This window comes from Hippopotamus amphibius, chromosome 2 (assembly GCF_030028045.1).
Source record: "Hippopotamus amphibius kiboko isolate mHipAmp2 chromosome 2, mHipAmp2.hap2, whole genome shotgun sequence".
Lineage (NCBI taxonomy): Eukaryota > Metazoa > Chordata > Mammalia > Artiodactyla > Hippopotamidae > Hippopotamus > Hippopotamus amphibius.
The window spans coordinates 116,573,948-116,599,491 of record NC_080187.1 but is presented as its reverse complement, the minus strand read 5'-3'; the positions used below and the strand labels follow the sequence as shown (position 1 = coordinate 116,599,491).

Here is a 25,544-nt window from a genome sequence, read left to right as displayed (position 1 = left end):
ACTAATTGATAAGTTTAGTAAAGTAGCAGGATACAAAATTAATGCACAGAAATCTCTTGCATTCCTATACACTAACGATGGAAGAGCAGAAAGAGAAATTAAGGAAACTCTCCCACTCACCATTGCAACAAAAAGAATCAAATACCTAGGAATAAACCTGCCTAAGGAGGCAAAAGATCTGTATGCAGAAAACTTTAAGTCACTGATGAAAGAAATCAAAGACGATACAAACAGATGGAGGGACATACCATGTTCCTGGATTGGAAGAATCAACATCGTGAAAATGTCTGTACTACCCAAAGCAATTTACAGATTCAATGCAATCCTGATCAAATTACCAATGGCATTTTTCACAGAACTAGAGCAAGAAATCTTACGATTTGTATGGAAACGCAAAAGACCCCGAATAGCCAAAGCAATCTTGAGAAGGAAAAATGGAGTTGGTGGAATCAGGCTTCCTGACTTCAAACTATACTACAAAGCCATAGTGATCAAGACAGTATGGTACTGGCACAAAAAGAGAAAGGAAGACTAATGGAATAGAATAGAGAACTCAGAAGTAAGCCCAAACACATATGGGCACCTTATCTTTGACAAAGGAGGCACGAGTATACAATGGCAAAAAGACAGCCTCTTCAATAAGTGGTGCTGGGAAAATTGGACAGCAACATGTAAAAGAATGCAATTAGAACACTTCCTAACACCATACACAAAAATAAACTCCAAATGGATTAAAGACCTACATGTAAGGCCAGACACTATAAAACTCCTAGAGGAAAACATAGGCAGAACACTCTATGACATCCATCAAAGCAAGATCCTCTTTGACCCACCTCCTAGAATCATGGAAATAAAATCAAAAATAAACAAATGGGACCTCATGAAACTTAAAAGCTTTTGCACAGCAAAAGAAACCATAAACAAGACTAAAAGGCAACCCTCAGAATGGGAAAAAATAATTGCCTATGAAACAACGGACAAAGGATTAGCCTCCAAAATATACAAGCAGCTCATGCAGCTTAATACCAAAAAAGCAAATAACCCAATCCACAAATGGGCTGAAGACCTAAAGAGACATTTCTCCAAAGAAGACATACAGATGGCCAACAAACACATGAAAAGATGCTCAGCATCACTCATCATCAGAGAAATGCAAGTCAAAGCCACAATGAGGTATCACCTCACACCAATCAGAATGGCCATCATCACAAAGTCTGGAAACAACAAATGTTGGAGAGGGTGTGGAGAAAAGGGAACTCTCCTGCACTGTTGGTGGGACTGTAAGTTGGTACAGCCACTATGGAAAACAATTTGGAGGTTCCTTAAAAAACTACAAATAGAATTCCCATATGATCCAGTAATCCCACTCCTGGGCATATACCCAAAGAAAACCATAATCCTAAAAGAAACTTGTACCATAATGTTTATTGCAGCACTCTTTACAATAGCCAGGACATGGAAGCAACCGAAATGCCCATCAACAAATGAATGGATACAGAAGATGTGGCATATATATACAATGGAATATTACTCAGCTCTAAAAAGGGATGAGATGGAGCTCTATGTAATGAGGTGGATAGAACTACAATCTGTCATACATAGTGAAGTAAGTCAGAAGGAGAAGGACAAATATTGTATGCTAACTCACATATACGGAATCTAAAAATGGTACTGATGATCTCAGTGACAAGAACAAGCATGCAGATACAGAGAATGGACTGGAGAACTCGAGGTATGGGAGGGTGCGGGGGGTGAAGGGGAAACTGAGACGAAGTGTGAGAGTAGCACAGACATATATATACTACCAACTGTAAAACAGTCAGTGGGAAGTTGTTGTATAACAAAGGGAGTCCAACTCGAGGATGGAAGATGCCTTAGAGGACTGGGGCAGGGAGGGTGGGGGGACTCGAGGAGGGGGAGTCAAGGAAGGGAGGGAATACAGGGATATGTGTATAAAAACAGATGATTGAACCTGGTGTACCCCCCCCCAAAAAAAAAAGAAAAAAAAAAAGAAAAAAATAAAAATAATAAAAAAATTAAAAAATTAAAAAAAAAAAAGAGCAGCTTTGGTATACTAATATTTGACAAAATAAACGTTAAATAAAAAAAAGTCACAAGAGACAAAGGACAGTATATATTAAGAAAGGATCAATACATCAAGAAGATATGGCAATTATAAACCTTTATGCAACAACAGACCATTAAATATATAAAGCAAAGATGGACATAAAGTATTTTACTGATTCCCCAAAGGGAAAGGGGTGAGAGACTTAACCACCAAACCAGAACAGTCCCTGAATTCTCCTTTCAAGGGGTGGAGGAGCTTTTTCTTATCTCTCCCTCCATCCATCAGCTTCTTGAAATGAAGATCCCACCTTGCTAAGATGGGATCCTTTGTTTATTTTGTAAACTCCCTAGGGATTGCTGCTGGGTGCTTTAAGAGGAAAGCCCAGTGGTGCCTCTGCCCACATACTTTGCCCAGTGGAGTAGAGAACTTTGGTTTTCTCAGGACTACATTAGGCTCAGCACAGAGTCATAGACTTAGAGCTTCTCATGACATTCATTTATTTCCATGGGAAACAATATAAAGTTATCAAATTTTAAAAATTGCTAATTAAAGATTACAAAGCAAAAATAGAATATCTGTTATCAATATCAATTTCCCTGAAAGTTATTTGAGCCACAACAAAATAGAGAGGCCATAATCACAGAGTAAGTATAGTCCTTTAGCGTGAATATATTGAGTTCCATGGAAAACTCACAATTTTGTTCTTATATTTTGGATGTTGTAGGCCAACCACTGGAAGTGTCATGACCTGCCACAATCTTTAGGTGGCAATTTGTGAATATTTGATTCAGTACAAATGCCTCTCCAGATCAAAATATTTGACCCTATTCATATCCTGGAGTCAATGAGTTCTTTGAGAAAAAATATTTACCTCTCTTTCTCAATGAAAGAATCAACTACTTCCTCCAGTATATTTAGAGAATCGTGAGGCAAGAGTTTATTATGGAACTGATAGCATTGCATTCAAGTATTTATTTTTCTCTCACAGCAATTCTTAGGAACAAGGTGGTTTTCCATGTCTGCCAAGCTAACGTTTTCTATTTTGAGAATGTCAAGGAAATGAATTACTCAATAGGTTCAGATGAATTAACATCAGAAAAGAGTTCTCAGATGTCTGGGAATAAGAATTTTTAAGAATTGCAGAAATAGACCATAACCAGGCCTAAAACCTTGGCCTGCCTTTAGGATGTTGTGACTACAAAACAAGCTTTCAGTACTCAAGTACACGGTGATATTCTGTAAGATCGCAATGCTAATGTACTTATTGGGGTAAAGCCACAATGGGCTTTTAAGTGAGGATTGGATATGGTGACATTCTTTATTGATTGATTGATGATTTTTAGCTGTGTAGGGTCTTCGTTGCTGCACGCTTTCTCTTGTTGTGGCGAATGGGGGCTACTCTTTGCAGCAGTGCGTGGGCTTCTCATTGTGGTGGTATCTTTTGTTGTGGAGCACGGACCCTAGAGCCTGCGGACTTCACCATTTGTGGCACACGGGCTCAGTAGTTGTGGCTTGTGGGTTCTAGAGCCCAGGCTCAGTAGTTGTGGTGTACGGGCTTAGCTGCTCTGTGGCATGTGGGATCTTCCCAGACAAGGGCTCAAACCTGTGTCCCCTGCATTGGCAGGTGAATTCTTAAACAATGCACCACCAGGGAAGTCCCTGGATATGGTGACATTTTTTAAAAGGAGTGTAGTTTTTGAAAGGAGTATAGATTTATTCAATTTGATATTTTAATGCAAAAAGTTCCTTGAGATAGATACTAAGATACACAAATTCAGATTTCATATTTTTCAGAATCATTAAAATATTTTATCTTATCCCAAATATTCAAGTTTGGAACTTAAGAGGACTGAATGTCAGCACATGCCAAACCTGTACTGTAGTCACAACCCCTCACAGCACAGGTTTTCGGGGTGCTCGAGGTCTCAGCCAGCAATTCCAGACCTTTTCGGTAGAGGTCGCTCAATATACATTTGGCCACACATTCTCAGTAGTCCCACGATAGAAACATGGGCAACAGCATTTAGCAGAGGAAAAAGCCATGTGTTGATGCCTAAAAATGAACATCTGGAAGATGACGCAATCCCAATGCAATTAAAAATGTATTGTTATATTCTTCCAGACGTAACTAGTCAAATTTTAGGAGTTTGGTATGTTGTGTGGGAGCAATACTTCCCCGCTGCCTCCCTTGCTAGTTTGGGTCTGTGTCACTGGTTACTATAATGTACATGAGACACCAAATAGTACATACATGCTCTGGATGGAGGTCCATAAAGAGAAAGATTTGGGGGGTGGTATTTCTGTATATATAAGTATATAATGGTAGCCCAGGTGTGTGTGTCTATGTGTGTGTTTGTGTCCTGTGTCCTGATTGAAGATGATATAATAAGGACATTTTTCCATACTATTTGCTGGTTGAAGACCCAGAATCAGTTATTCCTTTCATTCCTGCTTGCAAAACAGACTACCTTCTCTCCCTGAGACCCTCTCCTTTGTGATATAGAACAGGGCAGCTGACACGCAGTGCTGACATTGTTTCCCTGAGGTCTTCCCTGAAAGCTCCAGTGCAGTAGGTATATCACGTACCTCCTGAGATACCATGTGCAATGCATTTACCATTTTCCCTACAAGAGGACACAGAACACCTCCTTCTAACCTCCAACATTAGTCACTTCATCAGCTATAAACAGACCACCAAGGCAGCGCTGCATATTTGAGTTATTTCCTGAAGCTGGGAAAAAGACTATGTTAACTTGTGCCCTGCCTGGTAACGGCTTCAGCCTAAAAGTAACCCTTTCTGCTCAAATTTCTTGGCTAGAACAATTTCCCTGGCTTGTTTAACTTCCCAGAGAAGAGGCACAGTCTTCCAGTGCTGCCAAAAAAAGGAGAATTAATCACAGTAAACAACACTAATGATTACCTGAGAAATTTCCTGATGAAGTGATATTAGTGGTCATTTCCTTATTTTTGTACCAAACAGCTGAGATTCATGGGAGACAGGTCAGTCCTCTCCCCATCTCTCCCTTCCTCTTTCTTTCCCAACAACAGCAATACAAACAATGGTGATGTAGAGAAGCCCCTGGGTAAATGTAAGTTACTAACAACATTCCAGTTCTTGGGTTGGGTTTTGGTTAAGTGTGTAAGACATTTGCTATCTTCAGCACTGAATATGTTGAACGGCTCCTGCACCTTGGACAGCAAAGATGTGGGGCCAGAGGCCCAGGAGCAAGAGCAAGCAGTACCCTGAACATCAGCATCTGGCTCCAGAGAGCAGGTCCAGCACCAGAGGTGACGGGGATGAAGAGTCATCGGTTCAGTGGTCAGCCAGAGACTGGGCAGTGGACAGCGCTGAAAGGTGTGGGGCGGGGAACATGTGTGGAGTGGAGAAATCTTGCTCATAAGCAGGTGTAGAACATGCCCTGGGGATTATGGGCTCCAGTGTAGACAGGAATCTCCTAGTGACGGGAGGGAACGAAAGTCAGAGACATTTCAGTACCTTGAAAGCCGGCTCAGTAGAACTCCTGGGCTGGTGGACCCTAGGAAAGTACTGGTTACATTAAAAAGGGGTAATGATATGAATTTCAAAATTGCATGTGGTTATATATGAGAATTTCACTGTTAAGAAGATACACAGGTATCTACAGGAAAGGGCCTTTATGTATGTAACTAGCCTCAACTTTCCACAAAAAAGTGTTTGTGTCTGCACTGTGAGAGAGAGCATACAGGGAAAAACAGATGCAGTAAAATACTAACTGTAGGTGAATTCATGTAAATGCTATATGCGTGTTTTTGTATTGTTTTAATTTTTGCAATGTTCTCTAAATTTTCAATTATTTCTCACCAAAAAGAAAATAAAAGAATGACATGATAGTGTGGCACATGTCATAATTAGGGGTTGGACAAAGTGCAGCAGAAGGATGGGGAGAAGCCATCAGCTTTGCTGGGTTGGGGAGTTAGAGAAGGCTTCACGGAGAGTTTCACGAGAGACTAGAAGGATGACGTATTGAGAGACATGTGAGGCACTGGAGCCCCTGACTGTGGTGGGAGCAGGACAGGTTGCAGGGAAGGCTGAGAGGTCCCGTCCGCCCTGAGAGTCTGTTACAGAATGTAACACTATGTGCTCTGACCCAGTGGGTTCCCCAGTGGTGAGTGTCACCTGTGTGACCAGGAGCACTGCTCCCTGCCCCTCCAGCCAGTCACATATCCCTTCTCATTGCCAGCGTTCAAGGCCTGGGGACCTTCAAGGGCAGGGTGCCTGCCTGAGGGAGGGGCCTGCAGCCTGAAGTGGGCAGGGCTGGGCAGGGCCCACGTGGCTTGCTCTCCCCATAAAGGCTCAGCACTTCACCCACCTCAGGACTCTCTGCAGAGGTAGTAGCTCTGAGTCTCCACCTGGCCAGGAACACTCAGTTCCTGGCATCTGTGAGGAAGGAAGCTCTCTGTGCTGTGAGGAAGCTGTTTCTGAGTCAGAGACAAGATCTGAGTGTGTGGGGAGCGAGGATGCCAGCTCAGGTCTGGTCTTGGTTTCAGGGATGGGGAATTTTAGAGAAAGGAGCCTGTGGTCCCTTAAGGATTTGTGGGGTTGGTGGGTTGGAGGCTATTTCAGGAGATCCTAGAATGCCCAGAAGCCCATCACTTTCCATTTGAGGTTTCCTTACTCAGAAAGTTCAGGGATCAAGGGAGAGAGAGAAAGGATGCTGCAGCCAATGACCTTGTGCATCTCCTTTCCCCTTAGAGGCCAGGGGCCAGATTCTTCCTCCTGCTGTTCCTCTCTGTGGCCACCAGAGGGCTGGGTGCAGGTAAGTCAGTCAGGAGCAGCAGTTTCTTCAGCTCACCCAGGTGTGCAGTGGAGCAGAGAGAGTAGAGCTGGGCTGGATGCTGAAGTCCTGGGCCAGAGGGGGAGTCGAGGAGATGCAGAGAAGCCACACTTTGCAGCCAACTTGAGCTGTGGCCTAGGTGCTGATTGCGGGCCTCTCTGGGAGTTTGTTCTGAAGCTTGGTGAGGGGGTGCAATTTTGTGCCTCTGTGTGGCCTTGGGAATCCAAGAGGGAGCTGACTGGTCAGGGCTGTGCTCAGGGAACATCCTTTTCTAGTTCTCCTCCTCACAGTTCCATTCCTCACAGTAGGTATGATGATAGTTTTCCTTTTTAATTAGTTGGGCAGAAGGATGCAAGTGTTAAGCCTGTACTAGATCACGGGCCAGCTAGTCTTAGCAGAGAGGATCCTGACCTCTGGGGCCTCAAAGCCCAGTGATGAACTGGTGAAGTGGGAGGGGCTGGTACCCGATGGCCAGAAAGGCTGGGGTGAGTGGCACCAGACTATTAATGGGGATTATCCTCTCATTCTCTAGCAGTGACCCCATCTCCTGAGATGTTTTGGGAGAGCAAAACTTGTACCCAGTTCCTGTCTTTCCTGCCCAGAAGTTGCAAGGAAATCAAAGAAAGTTGTGGTGAAGCAGGTGGTGAGTTAGAAACCAACACAGCATCCTCTCATTCAGTCACTTTTAAGCTAAACAAATCCCAGCCATAGACAGCAAGAGGAGAGTGCCCACCACTCCTGTCTGCTGTGACCTCCGCAACAGCCAAGGAGATTTCCAGCAGGAATTCTGAGGCTTTTTGGTCCAACCCAGGCACAGCAGACATGATGTTCTGAACACAGAGAGAATGCAATGTTCCTGGTGACTCTCTAGGAGGTGACCAGAGCAGTGATGAGTTTAAGATTGTTCCCTTCTTTAAGCTAAAGAGTTAGCCAGGCACAGGTTCACATGTGCTGGCAGAAAATATGAAACTCCTGACAGTGAGACTAAGAAATGTATTATTCCCACTCACAGCAGTAGCCAGAGGGTTAGCATTTTCCTGTGCTGGTTCCCTGAGTCCCCACCCAACAGGGTGATGGGAAGAGGCCAGGAGACAGGTGCACAGGGAGCTTGTGTGCCAAGCAGGCTGACAAGTTGGGCTGGCCAGGAGACAGCAAGTCTTCTTCAGGTCAGTTTCTTCTCTTTGGGGCTGGGCACAGGAGAGGAGCTCTGTGCTTGGGGAATCTGAGTCTCATATAATGGGCTGTGACCATGCCTGCTCTTTGCTCTGAGCTGCAGAGGCAACATCCTGATGTAGACTTGAGATGTGGTCGGGCGATGATTTCTGGCCTCTCCTGGCCAGAAGGAGGCACTATCTGGAGGAGATGCCAACTCTGTTTTCTAAGCATGTTTGCTCTATAAAGTCTTTGAATAGGTAGCATGTAACAAAGGCTGTCAGTGTCCCTGTTCACAGCTGACCCATAGAGAATTGTCCTCCGAGAACAGGATATGTGTGGGAATGTCCAGGATACATTTGACTTCCCAGCGTCTTTCCGGTTGTGGGGCCTGAGATGGACCCTGTGCTCTCAGACAGGGGGTCTCAGGGCTGGTTCCCTCTGCAGATGACCAGTATTTCCTTCGTACTGAGAACAGCATCGTGTGCCAGATGTTCTGTGACATGACCTCTGGGGGTGGTGGCTGGACCCTGGTGGCCAGTGTGTACAAGAACAACATGCTTGGAAAGTGCACAGTGGGCGATCGCTGGTCCAGTCAGCAGGGCAGCAGGGCAGACTACCCAGAGGGGGATGGCAAATGGGCCAATTACAACACCTTTGGGTCTGCAGAGGTGGCCACCAGTGATGACTACAAGGTTGGATTCCTTACCACCCAGCTGGGAAAGGGTGGGGAGCTGAGTGTGGCTGGAGCAGAGCCTGTGGAAGGGAGGGTGGGAGATGGGGATGTGGAGGGAGGGCTGGAGAAGAAGAAAGACAGAAGTCCGTGTCTTTTCTTTTTTAAGCTCTTTATTGAAATATAATTGCTTTACACTCTTGCACCAGGTTTTGAGGTACATGAAAGTGAATCAGCTGTATTTATACATATATCCCTATATCCCCTCCCTCCTGTGACTCCCTCCCACCCTCCCTATCCTGGCCCTCTAAGTCAGTTGTGTCAGGTGTGATGTGAAAATTATAAGAAGCTTGTGACAGATGTGTGGTGACAATCACATGAAAATTGTGACAGACCTGACTGTGATTCCAAAACCTGTGCAAATCTAGGACTCTGACTCTATAAAAAATACCACAAGAAATTTGTCATTCAATCCAGGGGAGTCCATAATCCCCCATTCCTTAGGTTTATTAGCATTGCTATTATTTATTGATAGTGGGACGATTCATATCTTTATGACAGTGATCACTCAGCATCACCATTCATCATTATATTTATTATTACCATTCCTTTTATGCTTATATTTGTGATTGTTAAATGATGTTAAATAAAGTTTGTCCCTATTCACAAAGTGTGTCCAATTTACTGAAGAATATTAAGGAAGGTTTGCAACAGACTTTTTTTTAAATTGAAGTATAGTTGATTTACAAGGTTGTGTTAATTACTGCTGTACAGCAAAGTGACTCAATTATACATACACATACATGCTTTTTATATTCTTTTCCATTACAGTTTATCATAGGATATTTTTGACACTGTTATTTGCTTATTTTTAATTTAATTTTTATTTTATATTGGGATATAGCTGATTTACAGTGTTGTGTTAGTTTCAGGTATATAGAAAGGTGGTTCAGTTATACATACACATACATGCTTTTTGTATTATTTTCCATTGTGATTTATCACAGGATATTAAATATAGTTCCCTGTGCTATGCAGTAGGACCTTGTGGTTTGTCCATTCTATATATAATAGTTTGCATCTGCTAACCCCAAACTCCCAGCCCATCCCTTCCCAATCCCCCCTTCCCCCTTGGCAACCACAAATCTTCAACAGACTTATAAACACGATGGTTCCTGGGTTGATGCTGTATTTTATGGGTACCTGTTGGTCTGACAGCCTACCGAAATATTCAGAGTTATCCACTGGAGGAAGGGATTGTTGTTACTGGCAAGTGAGCCCTGGAGAGGACACAATTTTTTAAATCAAGTATAGTTGATTATATTAGTTATATTAGTTTCTGGTGTACAGCATAGTGATTTGGTATTTTTACAGCTTATACTCCATTAAAAGTTATTACAAAGTAATGGTTTAATTCCCTGTGCAATACCATATATATTTGTTGCTTTTCTATTTTATACATAGTAATTTGCATCTCTTAATCTCATATCCCATTTTTGCTCCTCCACCCTTCCCTCTCCCCACTGGTAACCGCCAGTTTGCCAGTTTGTTTTCTATATCTGTGCATCTGTTTCTGTTTTGCTACATACAGTTATTTGTTTCAAATTTTAGATTCCACATATAAGTGATATCACACAGTATTTGTCTCTCTGTCTAATTTCACTGAGCATAATATTCTCTGTGTACATCCACATTGCTGAAAATGGCAGAATTTCAATTTCTTTTGAAGAATGTGTGTGTGTGTGTGTGTGTGTGTCCATATCTTTATTCACTTGTATGGACACTTGGGTGGCTTCCATACCTTGACTGTTGAAGGTAGTGCTGCTGTGAACACTAGGGTGCACATATCTTTTCGAATTACTGTTTTCATTTTTTCCAGGTATATACCCAGAGTGGAATTGCTGGATCATATGATAGTTATTTTTAGTTTTCTGAGGAAGTTTCAAAATATTTTTCATATTGGCTGCACCAACTTACATCCCTACCAACAGTGTACAATGGTTCCCTCTTCTCCACATCCTCATAAATACTTGTTATTTGTGGTCTTTTTGATGATAGTCATTCTGATAGGTGTGAAGTGATATCTCACTGTGATTTTGATTTGCATTTCTCTGATCTGATGATTAGCAGTGTGGAGCATTTTTTCATGTGCTTGTTAGCCATTTGTATAACTTCTTTGTAAAACTGTCTATTCAGATCTTCTGCCCCATTTTTGATTGTGTTGATTGGTTTTTTGTTTTTTGTTTCTTGTGTTTTTTTATTTGATATTGAGTTGTATAAGCTGTTTGTATATTTTGCATATTAACCTATTGTTAGTCATGTCATTTGTAAATATTTTCTCCCATTCCATAGGTTGTCTTTTCATTTGGTGAATGGTTTCCTCTGCTGTGTGAAAAAGCTTTTAATTTCATTAGGTCCATTTGTTTTTTTTTGCTTTGATTTCTTTTGCCTTAGGAGACAGATCCAAAAAACTATTGCTATGATTTGTGTCAGAGTGTTCTACCTATACTCTCTTCTGGGAGTTTTATGGTTTCAGGCCTTATATTTAGGTCTTTAATCCATTTTGAGTTTATTTTTTTTTTACACAGTGTGAGAAGATGCTCTGATATCACTCTTTTACATGTAACTGTCCAGTTTTCTCGGCACATTTATTGAAGGCTCTCTATTCTGGCCGGGAGGATCCAATGTCCCATAGTGGCAAGGGACACTAACCTTCCATCAGGAAGAGAGGAGTTGATCCCCCACCCCAACCCAGTTCCTATGAAACTAGCACTTTCCTTCCAGTTCCCTCAGCTTCTAACCAACTAATCATCAAAGGAAGAAAACACAGAGCCCAAGACACAGGAGGGAGCCGGGGAGAGAAAACACAAATATTCTTGTGCCAACATCGTGTGCACACAAACCTGGAGGTCTCCAGAAATCAGGATGGGTGGCATGGGGCATTAGGGAAGGAAATAGAGGAGTTCCTGAGGCCTGAAAAAAGAGGTAAACACGTCACAGAGTTTCATTAGACTCTAACTAAAAACAGAGAGAGGTGCAATTACTATTTCCAGCCAGTTTCCCCACCACCATGGTCATGTAACAAACCAAGGCAATGTCAGTCTTGAGCCAGACTCAGAGTCCCCTGGCCCTGCCCTGGCCTCAGAACAGTGTCTGTGCATTGCTGCTCCAGGGCCATCTGATCTTCTCGATATTTTTCAGGATCATGTCATGTAGAGTGACATAATGATTCCTTAGCTCTGTCACTGTGGGGCAATAGTCCTTCACATGGGGATATTTAGCTATTTTAGAAACCAATTTGGCTCTTGTAATATAATATCTAGAAATCTGGTCCAGATCAGATGCAGCTTTCTTCTCAACAGTTCTCAGTTCTGCAATGTGTCCTCCTGAATGGACACCCCAAAGCTGTTGCCATCTTCTCTCCTAGGAATCAGGAGTTGCACCCACATTTTGACAATGTTGCATTTCTTGACCAGCAGCCGGATCTTGGGCTTCGCTTTTTCAATAATGTCCACCAGCTGCTGGTTGCTTTCTAGCATCCCATTGGGCATCATAAACATCTTGGTTTCCTTGGTTCCCTCTTCACAGTCATCCAATCTTGGCTTCTTGTAAGTGGGACCATCCAGTCTATCATGGCTATTGGTGAGAAGAATGGGGTCAGGGACAGGGAGATTCATGTCTGAGTGGATCTGAGTTAGGTTATAGATGTTTAGGGTTGATTCCTTCAAAAAACTATCAAGTTTTAACAATTTTTGGGGGGAAAAAGTTGCCACCAAGTCTTCTGCCTCACTTGTGATCCACTCCTCGAAAGAATCAACCTTGAGCTTCACTTCCTAATCCACCTTCAGCAATGAGACCATGGCTGGGCTGGGCCACATCTGCTCTGCTGGAGACCTGTGGGCTCCGGGAGGGGGTCAGAGGGAGGGGGGAATCTCAGCTGCTTCTGGGATGCAGCCACCCTCTCTGACTCACTTACAGCTGGCTCGCTCCCTGCCTTCACACCCTCTGTCAGCCCACCAGCCTGCTGCCTGTGCCTGCTGCCTGCTCCTAGACCGTATTTTTAATTACAAGCACCACCTACAAATTTCAGCCTAGCTGACAGGGTCTCCTTCCATGGCACCTGCCTAGGTTCATATAAAAGCTCAAAGGCCTTTACTTTCTTAGGCTAATTTTGGGGGTGAATTTTCTACATCATCTGTGCCCCTCTGGTCTTTCCATTTTAAAAAAAGGCTCATTGGATTGAGCCACGGTTAGGATGAGTGTACTAATGGGGATGCTACTCATCAATGGCCAAATGACAGGTCTTTTGAGTTGGAGAAACTTCAGGTGGTATAAACAATTGTTACCTACTTAGGACATGGACTATCTCAGAGCATTCAAAGCATTCAAACCACCTTGAGTCAATTTTGTCCATCTCTCTTAGTAAAACAAAAAAAAAGTTGCATAAATTTTTAGGGGCAGCTGGCTACCCCAATTTTGCATCCATTACTAAACCTCTGTATGCGTGTGTCTCAGACACCAGCCTGGAGCCCATTTCCTGGCCTTGAGAGGCATTAACCTCCTTTTCAGCTTTAGAGTTAGCTCTGTCAAACCCCTGGCTCTTGACTTACTTAATCTTGACAAACCCTTTCATCTATACTGCCATAAAAATTAATGGAATTGCTGCAGGAATTCTAGAATAATCTTTTGCCTCTCAAAAACATCCTATAGCATATTTCTCATACCAATTAGACCCTGTGGCATCAGGTATGCCCCCAGGCTTACATTAAGTGACTGCAGCTGCCACCTTGATTGATAAAGCCAGTGCTGTAATCTTAGGCTACCCCCATTCATCCCTCATGGTGTGTCTGCTATCTTACAAGTTCATAGGATGCAAGATCTCTCTACACAGCAACAAACCACCTATGAGCAGACTTTTTAAACTAATGCTTCCATCATCCTAAATCATTGTAACACTTTAAATCCAGCTACTTTACTACACCCTCCCCCCTACTTTACTACACCTTCCCCCCGCCCATGCCCCGCTGCTGTGATGGAGAGCCTCACTCCATTCCACATGATTGTTTTGCAACTATAGAAATGGTCTCAAAGGCATGAGAGGGTCTCTCAGATATCCCTTTAGATAACCTAGACTTACTTTTTGTTTGTTTGTTTGTTTCCTCAGATCTTTATTGGAGCAGACTTACTTTTATTTTATGATGGCTATTGTAAATGAAATTTCCAGGGAAACATAATAATTGGTTATGCTGTAGTTTCCCCACATGAAACGCCTGAAGCATATTCTTTGCCCACTATAAAATCAGCCCAAGCTAGAGCATGCACCTTAGCAAAAGTGAAAACTGCCACTAGTTACACAGACTCAAAATATGCTTTTGCAGTCTGCCATGCTGTTGGCACAACTAGGAAATCCCATGGGTTCTTAACTTCTGAAGGTATTCCTACTGCTAATGAGCCTATAACTGCTGCCTTATTACCAGCTACTCACCTCCCTTCTAAAATTGCTATTGTTCATGTTCGGCTCATACTAAAGAGACCCATGCTATAGCTTTAGGGAATGATTGGGCTGACAGAACTGCTAAACATGCCACTCAAAAAAATGGACACCCTTATCCTTTCTCCACCCAGTTTGTAAACCTGCCTTTGTCCCTAACTAATATTATTAACTATCAGGCAAATGCCTCACAACATGAAAAAGACAAATGGATACAAAAAGGTGCCAAACAATTACCAGATGGATTGTACATTGGGGCAAATGGACTTCCTATAACTTTTTTCTACTGACTTTTGGCTTGCATTTATTTCCCATCAAATGTTACATATGTGCAGATTGGAGATAGTTAAGGAACTAAAAGAAAATTGACTCTGTTCTGGCATACACAAAATTTCTGACCAAATTATTTCCCAGTGCACTACTTGTAAATCTCACCAAACTTCTGGAAGACATCAGTATTCCTCAGGAAGTCCTCTCAGGCCCACACTGATCTTTGCATCACAGCAAATAGATTTTATAGATTTGCCCCCAACTTTATGCTGTTCTCACTGTTTGGTTATCATATACATGTCTAGTGGATGGACTGAATGCTATCTGACTAGACATGCCAATGCCACAGCACTGGTAAATAAATAACTGAGATTATTCCTCATGCTGGCATTTCTTAATGGATTGGAGATCAAGGAACTCATTTTACAGCAGAGATAAGCCACTTGCTTGCAAAAACCATGTGGCACTCATTGAAATTTCATATCCCATACTATCCTCAATCATCAGGACAAGTGGAATGTAAAAATCTAGACATAAAAAAGACTCTAGGAGAGACCTGTCAATAAACGGAACTAAAATGGCTATAAGTTCCTCCTTCCCTTATAAAGATCTGGAATACTCCAAATAGCATACATGGGTTGACCCCTTTAGAAATAGTGTTTCGATATGCAATGCCTACTGGCATCTCTAAATGTTCCACGCCTGAATTCACGTTATGGGAACATAAGTGAACAATTTGATATTATGACTAACTATACAAAAAAACTAACTAGTGTACTTGAAGCATATTGCCAATAGGGGTGCATGGCCCCCACAGACTGAAGCTTTGCCATCCCTTTAGACCAAGAGACTAGATGTACATTAGGATTTTTAGAAGAAAACAAGCTCTAGCATCTTGATGGGAAGGACCTTATAGGTATTGCTGAATAGCTACACTGTCATCAAAACAAAAGAAAAAAGTTCCTGGATGCATGCAAACCATGCGAGAACAGACCCACAGCAACACCCTCAAGACAACATTACAATCAAACTCTGTGGTTTCATTCTACAGGTGGCCTCTTCAAACATCTCAAGGAGTCTGTAAGTGACTCTAACACTACCTTTTTTAGCACAAATGTCTGCGGTCTGCCAAGTCACCAAGTGTTTTGGATGACTTACAAGTCACTTGTGTACAACTGCGATACTGAAGGTGCCTCCATGATTAAGCTGTTCAGTACTACCAACTATATACAGATAGACAAAAAAATCTCGACTTACTTGGCCAGGTGGCAAAACCAAGTTTTGTAGCTGCCAAAATCAGACTACAGGCCTTCTATATCACCTATTGCACAATCTCACAGATAGGAGCATCTGGAAAAATGGAGATGTGTGGATACTAACATTACCAGTGGCAAAGGTCATGGAATACTCCAGACCCTGGGCATCTCAGGGTCCAATCCAATATTGTATGTAAACTACACTGGTCTTTTTATTTTATGTGCAACAAAGTCTATAAAGGTTCCCACCTAAATAGTGAAGACAATGTGGACTTGGATACCTGGCTCCTACTGTCACAAAATACTGTACCCTAACTGCCAGCCAAATTACAACTTGGGCTAATTTGTTAAGTTGTGCACATAAATGTGCCAGTTGAGAAATCATAGAAAATCCATTTGTGTATTAGAAATCCAAGTTCTTTTCACCCCAAAATAGCCAAAACAACCTTGAGAAAGAAAGATGGAGTTGGAGGAATCAGGCTCCCTGACTTCACACTATACTACAAATGTACAATAATCAAGACAGTATGGTACTGGCACAAAAACAGAGACATAGATCAAGTGAACAGGATAGAAAGCCCAGAGATAAACCCACGCACATACAGTCATCTCGTCTCTGACAGAAGGGGCAAGAATATACAATGGAGAAAACATAACCTCTTCAAAAAGTGGTGTTGAGAAAACTGGACAGCTACATGTAAAGGGATGAAATTAGAACACTTACTAACACCATACACAAAAATAAACTCAAAATGAATTAAAGGCCTAAATGTAAGGCCAAACACTATAAAACTCTTAGAGGAAAACACAGGCAAAAACACTCTATGACATAAATCACAGCAAGCTCCTTTTTGACCCACCTCCTAGAGTAATGGAAATAAAAGCAAAAGTAAACAAATAGGACCTAATGAAACTTAAAAGCTTTTGCACAACAAAGGAAATTATGAACAAGACTAAAAGACAATTCTCAGAATCAAAGATAATATTTTCAAATGAAGCAACTGACAAAGGATTAATCTCCAAAATATACAAGCAGCACATGCAGTTTGATATCAAAAAAACAAACAAAGCAAATAACCCAATCCACAAATGGGCAGAAGACCTAAATAGACATTTCTCCAAAGAAGACATACAGATGGCCAACAAACACATGAAAAGATGCTCAACATCACTAATCATCAGAGAAATGCAAGTCAAAGCCACAATGAGGTATCACCTCACACCAATCAGAATGGCCATCATCACAAAGTCTGGAAACAACAAATGTTGGAGAGGGTGTGGAGAAAAGGGAACTCTCCTGCACTGTTGGTGGGACTGTAAGTTGGTACAGCCACTATGGAAAACAATTTGGAGGTTCCTTCAAAAACTACAAATAGAACTACCATATGATCCAGTAATCCCACTCCTGGGCATATACCCAAAGAAAACCATAATCCCAAAAGAAACATGTACCATAATGTTTATTGCAGCACTCTTTACAATAGCCAGGACATGGAAGCAACCTAAATGCCCATCAACAAATGAATGGATACAGAAGATGTGGCATATATATACAATGGAATATTACTCAGCTCTAAAAAGGGATGAGATGGAGCTCTATGTAATGAGGTGGATAGAACTACAATCTGTCATACAGAGTGAAGTAAGTCAGAAAGAGAAGGACAAATATTGTATGCTAACTCACATATACGGAATCTAAAAATGGTACTGATGAACTCAGTGACAAGAACAAGGAAGCAGATACAGAGAATGGACTGGAGAACTCGAGGTATGGGAGGGGGCGGGGGGTGAAGGGGAAACTGAGAAGAAGCGAGAGAGTAGCACAGACATATATATACTACCAACTGTAAAATAGTCAGTGGGAAGTTGTTGTATAACAAAGGGAGTCCAACTCGAGGATGGACGATGCCTTAGAGGACTGGGGCAGGGAGGGTGGGGGGGACTCGAGGGGGGGCATCAAGGAAGGGAGGGAATACGGGGATATGTGTATAAAAACAGTTGATTGAACCTGGTGTACCCCCCCCCCAAAAAAAAACCAAAAAAAAAAAAAAAAAAAATCCCAATCCAAAAATGGGTGGAAGACCTAAATAGACATTTCTCCAAAGAAGACATACAAGTGGCTAAGAGGCACATGAAAAGATGTTCAACATCACTAATTATGAGAGAAATGCAAATCAAAACCACAATGAGGTATCACCTCACACCGGTCAGAATGACCCTCATCAAAAAATCTAGAAACCATAAATGCTGGAGAGGGTGTGGTGAAAAGGGAACCTTCCTGCACTGTTGGTGGGAATGTAAATTGATACAGCTGCTATGGAAAACAGTATGGAGATCCCTTGAAAAACTAAAAAATAGAATTGCCATGTGACCCAGCAATCACTCTACTGGGCATATTGCCTGAGAAAACCATAATTCAAAATCATACATGAAAAAAAATAAAACCATACATATACCGCAATGTTCATTGCAGCACTATTTACAATAGCCAAGACATGAAAGCAACCTAAATTTCCATTGACAGATGAATGGATAAAGAAGATGTGGCACATATAGACAATGGAACATTACTCAGCCATACAAAGGAAAGAAATTGAATTATTTGTAGTGAGGTGGATGGCCTCAAGTCTGTCATACAGAGTGAAGTAAGTCAGAAAGAGGAAAACAAATACCATATGCTAATGCATATATATGGAATCTAAAAAAGTGGTACTGATGAACCCAGTGGCATGGCAATAATAAAGATGCAGATGTAGAGAACGGACTTGAGGACAGGGTGGTGGGAAGGAAGGGGAATATGGGACCAAGTGAGAGAGTAGCATTGACATATATACACTGCCAAACATAAAATAGATGGCTAGTGGGAAGGTGCTGTATAATGCATGGAGATCAACTTGATGATTGTGATGACCTGGAGGGGTGGGATGGGGAGGGTGGGTGGGAGGTTTGAGAGGAATGGGATGTGGTGATATATGTATAAATGTAGCTGATTCACTTTGCTGTACAGCAGAAACTAATATAACACTGTAAGGCAATTATACTCCAATAAATATGTACTAGAAATATTATGCTAACCTGGGAAATGTTTCAGTGACAAGTTAACAGCAGAGCTTCTATGGTATGCCAAAATCAACATGCTGTAGAAACACTGACCACTCACCAAGTAGAATTAGAATCTTGTGCAATCATTGGTGAAAATGTTGTTTTTATGGAAATCAAATGAGATAATTAAGAGGACACACACAGACTGAAATTGAGGAGATTGAAAAAAATGTATTCCATGCAAATGGAAATCAAAAAAACCTCAGGTAACAATTTTCATATCAGACAATTTAGAGTTTAAAACAAAAACTGTTACAAGTGACAAACAAGGACATCACATAATGATTAACAGATCAATACAAGAAGGAGATATAACAATTGTAAATGTTATGCACCCAATATAGGAGCACCTAAATGCATAAAGCAAATATTAACAGACATAAAGGAGGAATTGACCATAATGCAATAATAGTATGCAACCTCAACACCTCAATTACATCAATGGACACATTAGGCAGACAGAAAATCAATAAGGAAACATTGGCCTTAATACATTTTATCACATGTATCCATCCAAAATCAGCAGAATTCACATTCTTTTCAGTGCACATGAAACATTCTACAGGATAGATAACAAACTAGGCCAGAAAACAAGACTTAGGAAATTTAAGAGGACTGAATCATTGCAAGTATATTTTCCAACCACAATACTTTGAGACTAGAAATCAATAAAAGATAAAAACAGCATAAAACACAAACACATAGAGGCTAAACAATATGCTACTAAACAACCAATGAATCACTGGAAAAATCAAAAAAGAAAAAATACCTGGAGACAAATGAAAGTGAAAACACAATGATTCAGAATCTATGGAATGCAGCAAAGCATTTCTAAGAGGGAAGTTTACAGCAATACAAGCTTACACCAGGAAATAAGAAAAATATCGAGTAAATAACCTACACTTACAGCTAAAGGAAATAGAAAAAGAATAACAAGCAAAATCTAAAGTTAATAGAAGGAAAGAAATCGTAAATCTCAGCACATAAATAAATGAGCAAGAGACTAAAGAAAAAAAAAGGAAGAGACCAGTGAAACTAAACTAAAGCTAGTTCTTTGAAAAGGTAAACAAAATTCATAAGCCTTTAATCAAACTCATCAAGAAAAAAAGAGAGAGGACCCAAATCAATAAAAACAGAAATGAAAAAGGCTAAGTTACAACCAAAACCACAGAAATACAAAGAATTATGGGTTGAATTTGACAGCTATATGCCAATAAAACAAACAACCTAGAAGAAACAGGAAAATTCCAAGAAATGTGCAATCTCCCAAGACTGAACCAGGAAGAAACAGAAAATATGAACAGACAAATTACTAATAATGAAATTGAATCTGTAATTAATTAAAAAATACCTACAAACAAAAGTCCAAGACCAGATGGCTTCACAAATGAATTCTGCCAAGCATTTGGAGAAGAGTTAATGCCTATTCTTCTCAAATTATTCCAGACAACTTCAGAAGAAGGAATACTTTTGAACTCACTATGAAGCTAACATACCTTGATACCAAAACCAGACAAAGATATCACGCACAAAAAAGAAAATTACAGGCCAAAATTACTGATGAACATAGATTCAAAATCCTCAAAAAAATTAAACTGAATCCAATGATGCATTAAAAGGATAAAACACCATGATCAAGTGGGATTTATCCCAGGGATGCAAGGATGTTTTCAATATTCACAAATCAATCAGTGTGATACACCACATTAACTAATCAAAGAGTAAAAACCACTTGGTTATCTCATTAGATGCAGGAAAATCTTTTGACAAAATTTAACATCTATTTATAAAAAAAATCACAAGAAAGTGGGTATAGAGGGAACCTATCTCAACATAATAAAGACCATATATGATAAGTCCACAGGTAACATGATACTCAGTGGTGGAAAGCTGAAAGCCTTTCCTCAGAATTCAGGAAGAAGACAAGGATGCCTATTCTCGCCAGTACTAACTAACATAGTATTGGAAGCCTTAGCCACAGCAATCAGAGAAGAAACGGAAATAAAATGAATAAAACGAAAAGGAAGAAGTAAAACTGTCACTGTTTGCAGGAGACATGATAGTATATATAGAAAATCCTAAAGATACCACCAGAAAACTACTAGATTTTATCAATGAATTCAATAAAGTTGCAGGATACAAAATGAGTACACAGAAATCTGTTGCATGTCTGTACACTAACAACAAACTATCAGAAAGAGAAATTAAGAAAACAATCCCATTTACAGTCACATCAAAAATGATAAAATATCTAGGAATAAACCTACCGAAAGAGGTAAAAGACCTGGACTTGGAAAACTATAAGACACTGATGAAAGAAATTGAAAATGACACAAATGATAAAAATTTAAAAATACAAAAAAAAAAAAAGAAAAATAACACAGATGGAAAGATGTACTATATTCAATGGATTAAAAGACTTAATATAGTTAAAATAGTCATATCACCCAAGGCAATTGACAGATTCAATAAAATTCCTATCAAAATACCAATGGCATTTTTCAGAGAACTAGAACACACAATTTTTAAAATTGTATAGAAACACAAAGACCCCTGGGTAACCAAAACAATACTTGATAAAGAGGAACAGAGCTGGAGGTGGAATTCCTTGGCAGTACAGTAGTTAGGATTCAGAGCTCTGTCTTCTGAGGACCCAGGTTCAATTCCTGGTCAGGGAACTGAAATCCCACAAGCCCCATGGTGTGGCCAGAAAACAAACAAACAAATAAAGAAACAAAAACTGAGCTGAGGTGTCATGCTCCCTGACTTCAGACTATATTACAAGCTACAGTATTAAAACAGTAGTGTCATACTGTCACAAAAACATACACACAGATCAGTATAACCAAACAGATAGCCCAGAAATAAATTCACAAACATAAGGGCAATTAAACTACAACAAAAGAGGCAAGAATGTACAGTAAAGACAGTCTCTTCAATAAGTGGTGCCAGGGAAGCTGGACAGCTACATGTGAAGGAATAACTTTAGAACATTCTCTAACACCATACACTAAAACTCAAATGGATTAAAGACCTACATGTAAGACCAGAAACCACAAAACTCCTAGAAGAAAACATAGGCATATGCTTTGACATAAATCACAGCAATATTTATGGTTTAGATCTGTCTCTTAAGGCAAAGGAAACAAAAGCAAATTAAACAAATGGGACCTGATTAAACTGAAAATCTTTTGCAAAGCAAAGGAATCCAATGAGAAAACATAAAGTAAACCTACTGAATGGGAGAAAATATTCGCAAGTGATATGACTTATAAGGAGTTAATACCCCAAATATATAAGCATTCCATACAATTCAACATCAATAAAAGAAACATCCCATGGGACTTCCTTGGTTGTCCAGTTGTGAAGACTCTGTGCTCCCATTGCAGGGGGCCCAGGTTCAATCCCTTGTCAGAGAACTAGATCCCGAATGCTGCAACTAAGAACCAGCACAAATAAATAAATATTAAAAAAGAAAAAGAAATATCCCAGAAGACAGATTATGATGCAGGTGTAAGAGATCATCAAGCTCGTCTACCCACAAAAACATATCAAAAATACATCTACATGTAGAACCATTCTCATGGCAAACTAATTGGAAACTGACAAAAGGACTCTTATGCAACAACATCTGCAAGAAAGATTTCTATGTAACTGGGTAGAATGGAAAAAGGGCATCTGATCAGGGAGGTATCTAATCTGGGAGGGACTGGTCCGCATGGGTGGACTTTCACCCTGGGGAGTGAGAAGGTTGAGCCACAGTCTAGGCATCCAAGTCCTGTGGTCTTGTGTGGAGGAAATAACCCCCTTGCCTGCTGGAAGAACTACTGGGACAGACAGAAGGGTTGAAAGAAGTCTAGACTCTACTCCTGAGGAGTGTGCATGTGCTGGCTTGCCAACAATCAGGGTGGAGAGAGACTTGCCTCTGCATACTCCCCAGTGTGAGCAGGTGAATACTTCAGCACCACCACAGCTTGGTGTGAGATCTGGGCCAACCAGGCCCTGGGAAAAGACTTGGTCTAGATACACAGAGACAGACTGGGGAGCTGAGGTGTGATCCAGGTGGGGCAGTGGTGGCCATAGTCAATGCGCAACTCAGGCAGCACCACAGGACCAAATATTCTTGCCCCCACCACTCCACACCACAGCTTAGCGCTGGATCTGGGGCAGATAGGCTTCATAAGAAGACTTGATCTAGCTACACAGAGACAGCCCAGTGAACCTAGGGTGTGATCCAGATGGGACAGTGGCCACTGTCAGCAGATGCTTATGCATTGCCACAGAAGCACACAACATGTCAGAGTGCCCTGGCTCTGCCACCTCTACACAACAGCTAAGCATGCTGGCTCTGTGGCAGACATGTCCTGGAAGAAGACTGCCACAGAGGCAAAGCAGCCACCTCAATTTCTGCAGCCACAGTGCCCCATCCACAGCCACAGTCTAGAAAATGTTCCAGACTCACCCACTCAACACCACAGCCTTGCACTACATCTGAGCAGATCTGCAGTTGCTACAGAGGCAGCACACTGGGCCTCTGTGAGCACATGGGGCTCACTTGCTTCAGCAATAACTTCCTGTGGGGCAGGACACACTCTCAAGGGGAATGGACCATGATGGAGCCTGACCCTCAGGGCCTCTACTCCAACAACTAGTGAGCAGAACCCACCCCTGGCAGAGCAGCGACAGCCATGGAGCAGAGAGGAAGTCTTATCTCAGACTCTGCACAGGCTTTAGATACCTGAACACCACCCACATCCGCATCAAAGTGATAACAGCACCCTGAAGAAAGATGTGGTTGGTGTCCATATCAAAACCAGCCCTCACATCAAAGACATTAAACACATACAGGGATGCTCCCACATAAAAACACCCCTCCAACACCACAATAGATGATGGTTTCTCCTAATTTCATAGAGACAGAAAATGTTAAGTAAAATGAAAAGGTAGAGGAACTACTCCAAATTAAAGAGCAAGAGAAATCCCCTGAAAGGACAAATAATGAAACAGAGCTTACCAGTCTACCGGACCCTGAGTTCAAAAAGGTGGTAATAAAAAAAAAAAGTTTTTATCAATAGAGAAACAGATCACACTTAAAAGCAACTAGAAACCATAAAGATGAGCCAATCAAAAATAGATAATCAACTTCTGAGGTAAAAAGCAATCTAGAAGCAATGAATAGTGGACTAATGACACAGAGGAATGAATAAGTGATCTGGAAGGTGGAATAATGGAAATCACCCAATCAGAACTGCAGACATAAAAACAAATGAAAAATAAAAATGAAAGCAAGATAGGAGATCCACATGCCAACCTATGCATAATAGGAGTTCCAGATGGAAAAGAGAGAAGGAATCAAAAATGTATTTGAAGAAGTTATGATTGAAAACTTCCCAAACCTAGAGAAAGAAACAAACATCCAGGTACAGGAAGCACAGAGAGTCCCAAATAATGTGAACCCAAATAGACCCACACCAAGAAATATTCTAATTAAAATTGGCAAAAGTTAAAGAGAGGATTCTAAAGGCAGCAAGAGAGAAACAAAGAGTCAGTTACAGGGGACACCCCATAAGGCTATCAGCTGATTTCTATGTAGAAACGTTACCAGGCCACAGGGTAGTGGCATAATATACTCAAAGTCCTGAAAGAGGAAAATCTGCAATCTAGGATACTAAACCCAGCAAGATTATCATTTAGAATAGAAGAAAGATAAAGAATTTATCAGACAAGCAAAAACTAAAAGAATTCAGCAATACTAAACCTACTCTAAAAGAAATGTTGAAAGAACTTCTCTAAATGAAAAAGAAGTTAGAACCTATAGAAAAGGGAAAATTCCACCAGGAAAGGCAAATATATAGTAAGAATTGAAGATCACTTAAATAAGCCAGTAAGTAGATTAAAAGACAAAAAAATATAAAGCAACCATAACTACATTCAACAGTTAAGGGATAAATATGAAGATGTAAAATATGACATCAAAAATTACAAATGGTGTGAGGGGGGAAAATATAGACCTTTTAGAATGTGTTTGAACTTGAGTAACTATCAGTTTAAAGCAAGTAGATATAGTTATGGGTCAACATACTAGAACTCCATGGTAACCACAAATTAAAAACCTACAATAAATTCACAAAAACCAAAAAGAAAGGAAGTCAAGCATACTACAAAAGAAAATAACGAAACCACAACAGTAAAAACAAGGAAAAGACATGAACAAAAAAGAACTACAAAAATAACTGGAAAACAAGGATTAAAATGATGAGCACATACCTATTATTAATTACTTTAAATGTCAATTGACTAAATGCTCCAATCAAAAGATAGAATGGCAGATTGGGTTTTTAAAAAAGTACAACATACCTACAAGAAAAGAGACTCACTTCAGGGCCTATGATAAACAGAGACTGAAAGTGAGGGGATAGAAAAAATACTGCATGTAAATGGAAATGACAAGGAAGCAGGGGTAGCAATACTCATATCAGACAAAATAGACTTTAGATGAAGGCTATAAAGAAAGACAAAGAAGGGCATTATATAATAAGGGACCAATACAAGAAGAGGATATTACACTTGTGAACATATAAGCACCCACTATAGGAGCACCTAAATATATAAAGGAAATACTAACACACAAAAGGAGAAACTGATGATAATGAAATAATAGTAGGAGACTGTAACACTGCATTGACATCAGTGGACTGATTACCAAGACAGAAAATCA

At 40.7% G+C, this 25,544-nt stretch overlaps 2 pseudogenes; one reads left to right on the top strand and one right to left on the bottom strand.

The window, feature by feature from the left end:
• Positions 1 to 9,984, top strand: part of LOC130844443 (intelectin-1-like) — a 32,597-nt pseudogene extending 22,613 nt beyond the window's left edge.
• A 1,864-nt stretch (positions 9,985 to 11,848) lies between these two features.
• On the bottom strand, positions 11,849 to 12,567 carry LOC130846550 (proteasome activator complex subunit 3-like; annotated as a pseudogene).
• Between the last annotated feature and the right edge of the window lie 12,977 nt (positions 12,568 to 25,544).